This window comes from Sapajus apella, unplaced genomic scaffold, assembly GCF_009761245.1.
Source record: "Sapajus apella isolate SASKATOON/1434 unplaced genomic scaffold, GSC_monkey_1.0 scaffold80, whole genome shotgun sequence".
NCBI classification, from domain to species: domain Eukaryota; kingdom Metazoa; phylum Chordata; class Mammalia; order Primates; family Cebidae; genus Sapajus; species Sapajus apella.
Window position 1 is genome coordinate 6,623,792 of NW_022437020.1, and position 8,432 is coordinate 6,632,223.

The 8,432-nt window shown below is 43.5% G+C and overlaps 1 non-coding gene across 1 annotated transcript; it reads left to right on the plus strand.

Moving 5' to 3' along the window:
* Positions 1-359: 359 nt before the first annotated feature.
* Positions 360-465, plus strand: LOC116533241. Its single transcript, XR_004261168.1, has one exon. It is a non-coding gene; the product is annotated as a U6 spliceosomal RNA (small nuclear RNA).
* The last annotated feature ends 7,967 nt before the right edge of the window (positions 466-8,432 follow it).

The window sequence follows — 8,432 nt, forward strand, 5'->3', positions numbered from 1 at the left end:
AACATATAGGTAAGCTCCGAGGACCCAGCCAGGAACCTTAGTGACCTCATAGATTCCCCTAGGAGAACAAATGACAGAATCTGACCAGCTTGCTTGAGATATCATATAGGAGATATGTCTCCATCTCTGGTCTTCTGACATGCTATCCAGACTTTTCTACTTTGCCATATTCACCTTTTTATAAGGAGATTGATTTTTTCCTCAAATTTTGGAAAACGGGGGGAAGTAAGTGATGGATTCAATGCACTACTGCCTGCATTCTTCCCTTTCCCTTCCATATCCTGGTGGGATTGATTCTCCATCTCTACTGCAGAACCCTCATATTTTTGATGTGAGATATAACCATAAGAAGAAGTGTTGTGTTCACTTTGGCAGCACATATACTAAAATGGGAATGGTAAGAGAAAATTAGCATGGCCCCTGTGCAAGAGTGGCATGCAAATTTGTAAAGTGTTCCATTTTTTAAAAAATAAAAGATAAAAAGAAGCAGTGTTGATTAGAGAAAAGTAATACTAGTGATAGTAGCCAGGATACAAAACAACCGTGCAAAAATCAGTAACATTCCCATATAGCGACAACATCCAAGTAGAGCCAAATCAGGAACACAATCCCATTCACAATAGCCACAAAAATAATAAAATACGCAGAAATACAGCTAACCATGGAGGCGAAAGACCTCTACAACAAGCATTTCAAAACACTGCACGAAGAAGCCAGAGAGGGCACAAACAAACGGAAAAGCATTCCATGCTCATAGAGAGGAAGAATCAAATTGTTAAAATGGCCACATTACCCAATTTAATTTACAGATTTAATGCTATTCCTATCAAACTACCAATGACATTCACAGAATTTGAAAAAGCTGTCTTATCACATGGAATGAAAAAAGAGCCAGAATAGCCAAGGCAATCCTAAACAAAAAGAAAACAGCTGGAAACATCACATTACCTGACTTCAAACTAGACTACAAGACTACAGTAACCAAATCATCGTGGTACTGGTACCAAAACAGACACATATACCAGTGGAACGGAATACAGAGCCTGGAAATCATACTGCACACCTACAACTGTCTGATCTTCGACCAACTTGATAAACATAAGCAATGGGGAAGGGACTACCTATTCAATGAATGGTGCTGGGATAACTGTCTAGCCATATGCAGAAGATTGAGACTGGACTCCTTCCTTACACCATACACAAAAATAACTTGAGATGGATTAAAGATTGAAACCTAAAATCTAAACCTATAAAAACCCTGGAAGATTACCTAGGTAATAACGTTCTGACCTGGCAAAGATTTTATTTTATGTTAAAGATGCCAAAAGCAATTGTTAAAAAAAAAAAAATCAACAAATGGGACCTAATTAAACTACAGAGCTTCTGCACAGCAAAAGAAATTATTGATAAACAGGCAACTTACAGAATGGGAGAAAATAATTGCAAAATATGCATCTGACAATGGTTGAATATTCACAATCTGTAAGGAACTTAAACAAATTTACAAGCAAAAACAACCCTATGAAAAGGGCAAAGGACATGAATAGACACTTCAGAAGAAGACATACACGTGGCCAACAACATACAAAAAAGCGCTCAACATCACTAATCATCAACTAAATCTAATTCAAAACCACAAAGAAATACTATTTTATGCCAGTGAGAATGGCTATTACCACAAAGCATAGTGGAAAGATGAATGTAGCATTGAAGGTGTTTCTATGTTTTCAAGAGAAGTGGAAATCTGAACTGGAATGTCAATCTTCTGAAATGGGCAAGATGCAACATATTCCTGGCCTGTATCTGTCCTCTGAACATCACTTTGCTACCTCTGCTTTGAACTGTAACTTTTAACCACAAATCAAGCCAGAATATCAGAAAGCTGAATTATTTCATCCTGCATACCGGGAGATGCCCAGAATAGATGGTCAATCCGTGTTTGGCAGCTGAATGGAAGTCTACCTTTAGAAGGCCCTCCTTGACTGCCTTCTAATTAAGAGGTGGCTGGAGACTCATTACATTGAAGAGTAGGGTCCAAAATTGCAGCATCGAGAGTCTTTTGCCTGCAGCTTGTTCCATTTCCCTCTCCCTTTGACCAGCAGAAAGAAGAGCTGCAATTACACCCACCTTCGGCTCTTCTGTAGGAGCTTGCTCTTTGCAGTTGCTATGCTAGCATTTCCATAGAGCCACATGTTTTCTTCTGTTATTTCCCCTGCCTTGGATTCCCTCATGTATTTATTTTATCCTGATGTGTTCTGTTTATTTTGCAAGGCTGCTTGAATCCTTTTTGGAATGACATAGGGTATAAATAAATAAAAGCACTATCTCTGGAGCCCACCTCTTCTACCACAATTTTCAGGCCCTGGGCCTATGGGGATGCCACTTAATAAATTACTGATTGCATGTATACTGAAGGTAATGGAGCTTCCAAAGGTGCAGAACAAACCACATGAGAGTTGTTTAAGAGCTAGGAAAATCTGGCCCAATACATTATTCCAGATCTATATTTATGTTCATGGCTTGCAAAGCACCCCAGGGCCTTTTGGGATAAAAGAAACTGCATGAATCTAAGAAAATATTATTATATAGATTTATTTGGGGTTTCTAAAGAGGTTGAGGCCCTCTGGAGAACCACAGGAGGAGAATGAATTATTTTCTGCAATTTCCAATACTTGTCTATTTAAGAGTCTTTCACTGAACCCCTGGTGCCCACCCTAATAGTTCCAGCTAATCTTGTTGCTATAGTTACAACAATTAATTATATGCTTAACTAGCCTTACTAGTACATTGCAGCAATTCAATTAAAATCTGATTTTATTCTTCCTGTATTTTCAGGGTTTTTTTTTTTTTCCAGCCTCAGCTCTGAAAACTGCCCATAACATGGATTGAAAGAGTCCTCGGGGCTGTTCAGTCCATTCCCTGGTGGCATCTTTGGCTAGAACTTGAGGAACAGGGCACTGTCGCCCTGGCATAGACCTTGGTACAAGAGCCAAGACATTTAACATCTTGAACTCAACAGTGGAGCAAATCATGAAATAATATCCAATGGATGTGAGGCTGGTATGAAGAGATTTTTCCTTCTTCTTAATTTTAATGTGTTTAAATTGGAATGGAGATACACAGGAATCCTAAATTAGTGGCAGTGCCCAGCCACCGGTTTGACACCTAGAGACACTTCCACTGGCTCCAGCAGCTGTGCCATATGGTGAGAAGCCCCTCTCCTGTGAAGCCCTGGAGACCAAGGGGGACTTAGGAGGCAACAGAATCAATGGAAGTTCCGAAGCACATGGAAATTGTTGCTCTCCAGGTATCTGATGGAAACACATTGATTGGAAATGCTGGATTATTGCCTCTCCTGCTAGGTACCAGTGTGAGAGTAAAAGCCCAACACCTTCATTTACTAGGAGAAAAACAGAGCTTGAGAGAGGTCTTGTTCAACATGCTTTCAAGGACAGAGCTGGTGGTTAAACCCATTCAGGTAAACCTCTAGAGGTTGCAGTTTCTTTCTTTCTGCCTTTCTTTCTTTCCTTTTCTCTTTTTCTTTCTTTCTTTCTAATTACAAAAGAAGTTCTGTCGATGTAACTGACACTATGTTTTTCTGATATGGCTTCATATTTTTAATTGTTCCACTTCCTTTTTTGGCCCCCTAATAATGACAGATAAAATTGATGAATTTCTATGCACCAGGTACTGTGCTAAAGGATTTCCCACATTATCTGATTTTGCAAATATGGAAACTGAAGACTGAGAACCCAAAGACACAGAGCTAATAGCAGGACCAAGACCACACTCTGGCCTGCCTGGCTCCCATCTGAGTTCTGAGCATTTATTCTCTCAGCTACTCCCAATGCCTTTTCTACACTGATCCTCTCCTGAAAGCCCTCATAACTCTGTTGCTTCAGTCTCCAACTGTGGATGAATGGGACCCCTGTCTCCAGCCCTGACCCTCCTTCACTGGCCTGCAACACATCCCTTGTCTTCCTTTTGTCTCTTCAAACTCACTGTGTTCCAAACAGAACTGGCATTCTCCTCCCTAACTCCCCAACACTCATCCTCTTCACTGCTCTACGTCTGTGATATGACCCACTGTTCTTCCTGTCACAGGACCCTGAAGCCTCAGAACTCTTTTCCATCTTCAACTCCTCATCTCCTCCTAGGGCCAAAGGAACACACTGGCACATGGCAGAGGGCTGGTTCCAATCCCTTCGCCATGAGCCAGAGGGTGGGTTTGGCAAGAAATGACAATGCACATGCCAGCTTTCTACACTGCTATGGTTTTACCATGTCATGCATTCCCTCCCATCCCTCCTGAGGGTTCAGGGATTTTGTGCGATCCTGCAGGGCAGGTATGCGAAGGGGACACCCATCTGTCCTTCCTGGATACTGGCCTTCTTCTTTTGACCATTATTACGTTCCACCACCTCAATCAAACATGAGCTTTCTGTGACCACACAGGGACAAGGCAACCACCAATGTCTTTTAGAGCTACACTTTGTTCCAAGTACAAAGTCAGCATATGGTAGGCATTTCAATTCTAAATTCAAATTTGCTTCTTTAGAAAAAAAAATTTCAGGAGACATACTCCAATTGAAAGGAATGATTCCAAAATATGGGCCAGGCCTGCTGGCTCATGCCTGTAATCCCAGTACTTTGGGAGGCCAAGGTGGGCAGATCACCTGAGGTCAGGCATTCGAGACCAGCCTGGCCAACATGGCAAAACCCCGTCTTTACTAAAAATACAAAAATTAGCCAGGCATGGTGGCAGGCGCCTGTAATCCCAGCTACTAGGTAGACTGAGGCAGGAAAATCTCTTGAACCCAGGAGGTGGAGGTTGCAGTGAGCCGAGATCATCATGCCACTGCACTCCAGCCTGGGCAGGAGAGCAAGACTCCATCTCCAAAAAAAAAAAAAGTGTGTGTGTGTGTGTGTGTGTGTGTGTGTGTGTGTGTGTGTGTGTGTAGATATGTGTGGATAGATGAGAGTGGGGAGAATATTTACAGACACAGACACAGAAGGGGGACTGTGTTTCATGCAGTCTTTGAATTTTCCCAGTGCCAGGCACAATGTAATTTAAAAGATATTGAGTGTTTTAGATCTGCAAGGCACTGTGTTAGGTGCAAATATTAAGTATCTCCTAAATAAATATTCATCAAATGGGTACATAAGTGGGTGAATGAGAGAATGGATGTATCTATTTATTCATGTAATTTATTCATCATAGAAACCACAGTGGACTCTGAGAACAAAGTGATATTTCCATTGTTGGTGCATTCCATAAGTATTTCACCAATGTCTTGTATGTGCCAGTCACCGTGCTGGACCCTGAGAATATGAAGATGAGCCATATTATGTATACTAAATCTCTAGGGAAGGAGGTCAAGTCCAGTGATGGGGGCTGGGAGGTGGAGGTCAATAAGTGACAGTGATCCCACTGGGGCCTGAGCCTCCCCAGAGCTCTGCTGGCTCTGCCTGATGCAAGGAAGGCCCGTGGATACTGCAGCTGAGAGATGCTTCCTTCGGGGGTCCTCTTGGAGACTGCTGACCTCATGTGGCCTGCCACTTGACTCATCTCTGAAACTATGACCCTGATTTTATGAAAACCATAGCCCCCACAGTTCAGTAACAAAGAGACACATTCATGAGCCAACAGAGAATTCTAATCTATCTCACTTAATCTATGGAGGTGCTATAAACAGCCCATCCCCATCCAGGCTTCCCTGGCCGGCAGTCCCAGTGAGAGGTTTCGCCCGAGTGAACTCAGTGATACTGGTCACATCACAGTGCTGTCCTCAGCCACTGAAGATGCTACAAAGGGGCTCAAGTCCCGCATTTAGTTTTCATTAACTGATGCTCATTCGGGAACAGACTTAGTCTGATCAACTCCACTAAAGGAAAATAAAATATGAAAAATATCCCGGGAACAACTATTCCTTACACCATCGCCACAGAAACATTGCAGTCACAGGAGCTATCTAGGCCGAAGCTGTACAAAAAGGAGGAAGGTGGTAGTGTGCCCATGCCCTCACCCTCAAGGTCACAGCAGCCTGGGGCATGAACAGGGTCACAGGTAAACTATAGTATTCTCCTGCCTCTGCCCCAGCTGCTACTGGAAAACTTGGTACACCTTCACATACCTGCCCAGGCAGCTTTTGGGATGCTTAAGAGTGTCTTAGCTGAGATGAACTCACCCCTGGATCTTTTCACAGTCACTGCTGGGATGGGCCCTGTGCTAGCACCTCCCAAAGGCACCAGGCAGGTCAGATGCAGAGATGTCCTTCTGGCAGCGGACTTGGCTGTTGTCTTGTGGCTCAGAATGTCTCTTGGGTTTTCTGTTCCTTTCCCCAGGTTAGAAATTGGCCCTGTAGCCCATCTGTTCTCCTCTCTCTGGGAAAGGAGCCATAAACCAAGCTATTTGATACCAGGATCTTAAAAACAGGGTAAGCCCCCTCCTTCAGCCTTTTCTGTCTTCATACATCCACAATCCCTTATTCTCACCCCTAGATGCTGAGGGATGCTCCCTAGCTAACCCCCTTCTCCCTGCCTATCTACCCTGAATCTTGAATCGAGTGTCCTTGAATCTATCTGCCTGTGTCCCTTTGTTCCTGCTTCTCTATTGCAAACTCTTTCTCAGGAGGCCCCCTAGGTTTTCACATAAATAAGCCTCTGAGAGTTCCTCCCCTCCTCCTCCACGCCTGCTGAATCCCTGGGTGAACACATTTGGGTAACTTTTGACTTAAAGGCAACTAATGCAAGCAAAGCCATGCAACTGGCTGATTTATAGAAACTTTAATTTGTTTACTCAGTTTTTTACTGCCTGAGCTTCACAGAGGCCAGTGCTGGACTGAATGAAAGGTACTGCTATGGACTAAACTGTGTCCTCTCATGAAATTTATATGTTGAAGTCGAATCCCATTATCACTGTATTTGAAGGAAGGAAGGAATTAAGATTGAAGGAGGTCATAAGGGTAGAGCCCGAATTTGACAGGATTCATGTTTTTATAAGAGGAGGGAAACAACAGAGAGCACACTTTCTCTCTCTACCATGTGAGGATATGGCAAAAAGACAGCTGTCTAAGAGCCAGAAACCAGAAACGAAATCAGCTAGAACCTTGATCTTGGACTTCCCAGCCTTCAGAACTATGAAATCATAAAGCCTGTCATTTAAGCCCCCCAGTCAAAGTTATTTTGTTATGGTGACCCAAGCAGACCAAGGCAGGTACAAACGGCTACTCAGAGGATAGGCAACATTTATGCACCATCTAGAAGGCAACATGCTGTCTGGATACAGCCACTTGCACTGTTTATTTAATCCTCACAGCATCTTCCAAGATCTGGACTGATATCCTCTGTCTACCCAGGGAAGCCAGTACCCATGAGGTTTGGCTATTAGCCCAAGTGGCAGAGCTGGTATCCACACTTAGGTCTAGAGGATTCCAAATGCTGGAGTGAGGGAAAGGGAGAGTAAACATTGGACGAAGACTCACAGGCTCACAGAAGGGGTCTGGCATGGCTCACTATCCATTTGCTCATTGCCCTTGTTCCCTGGGGTGTTCCTGGAGATTGAGTATTCTCATTGCCAGACCCAGAAGGTAGTGGAATATTGGGCTTGGCATTCTTTCCAGATTGTATACCTCAGGGACAATGGAGCTCTCCATCTTCCTTACCAGATAAGCCAGAACCAGGAGCCTCACTCAGACCCATTCACGCCTTGGCTCTAGTCCTTCCTTTCTGCACATTTCTGGCAGCATTTTCATGAATTCCTGGGCCCTCTGGACTTTTCATTCATTGTAAACCCTATCCCTGCTTCTTCTAATGTATTGCTGGAGCATACGTAATTTATGACAGCAGTTGTGTCTTCAATTTGTGGCAGGCATGGAGATGCACCACTCAGATCACCTTCAAGAAAAGACTCGCCACCAGCAAGGTCAGTAGTAAACTGAGAGCTTCTAGCTCCTCCAAGGCCTGCCTCAGCTTTTGAGCCACAGTCATGCTATTCTTGGGCTGCCTTCAAAAAATAGCAGGAATAGAGGAGCAAGAGGCTGAGAACAGTTGCCACAATAAGAAGTCACCATTCTTGATCAATTTCTGGAAGTGAGCTAGTTTTCTAATCTGAAACTTACTCATTGAAAAGCTGTGTCTTCTTGAAGAAAGACTGCAACACTATGGCAAGTGTCCACTGTAATTATTTCCCTAATCCTTCCCCCTTTTACTAGAATAGCAGAACATAAAGAAAAGGGACTATTTACATATTCTTGGGATCACTGGACACAGGCCTAGGCTGACAGTGATTCACAGAGACTTGAACTATGCTGGCTTCTGGTTAGAGTGAAGGCTATGTAGAGGTCAAGTAACAATGGAATGCTGGCCCAATTCCAGCTTACACTCTGTCCACTGGGTCCACAGACCCATCTGAAGGTCACTTCTCCAGTTTC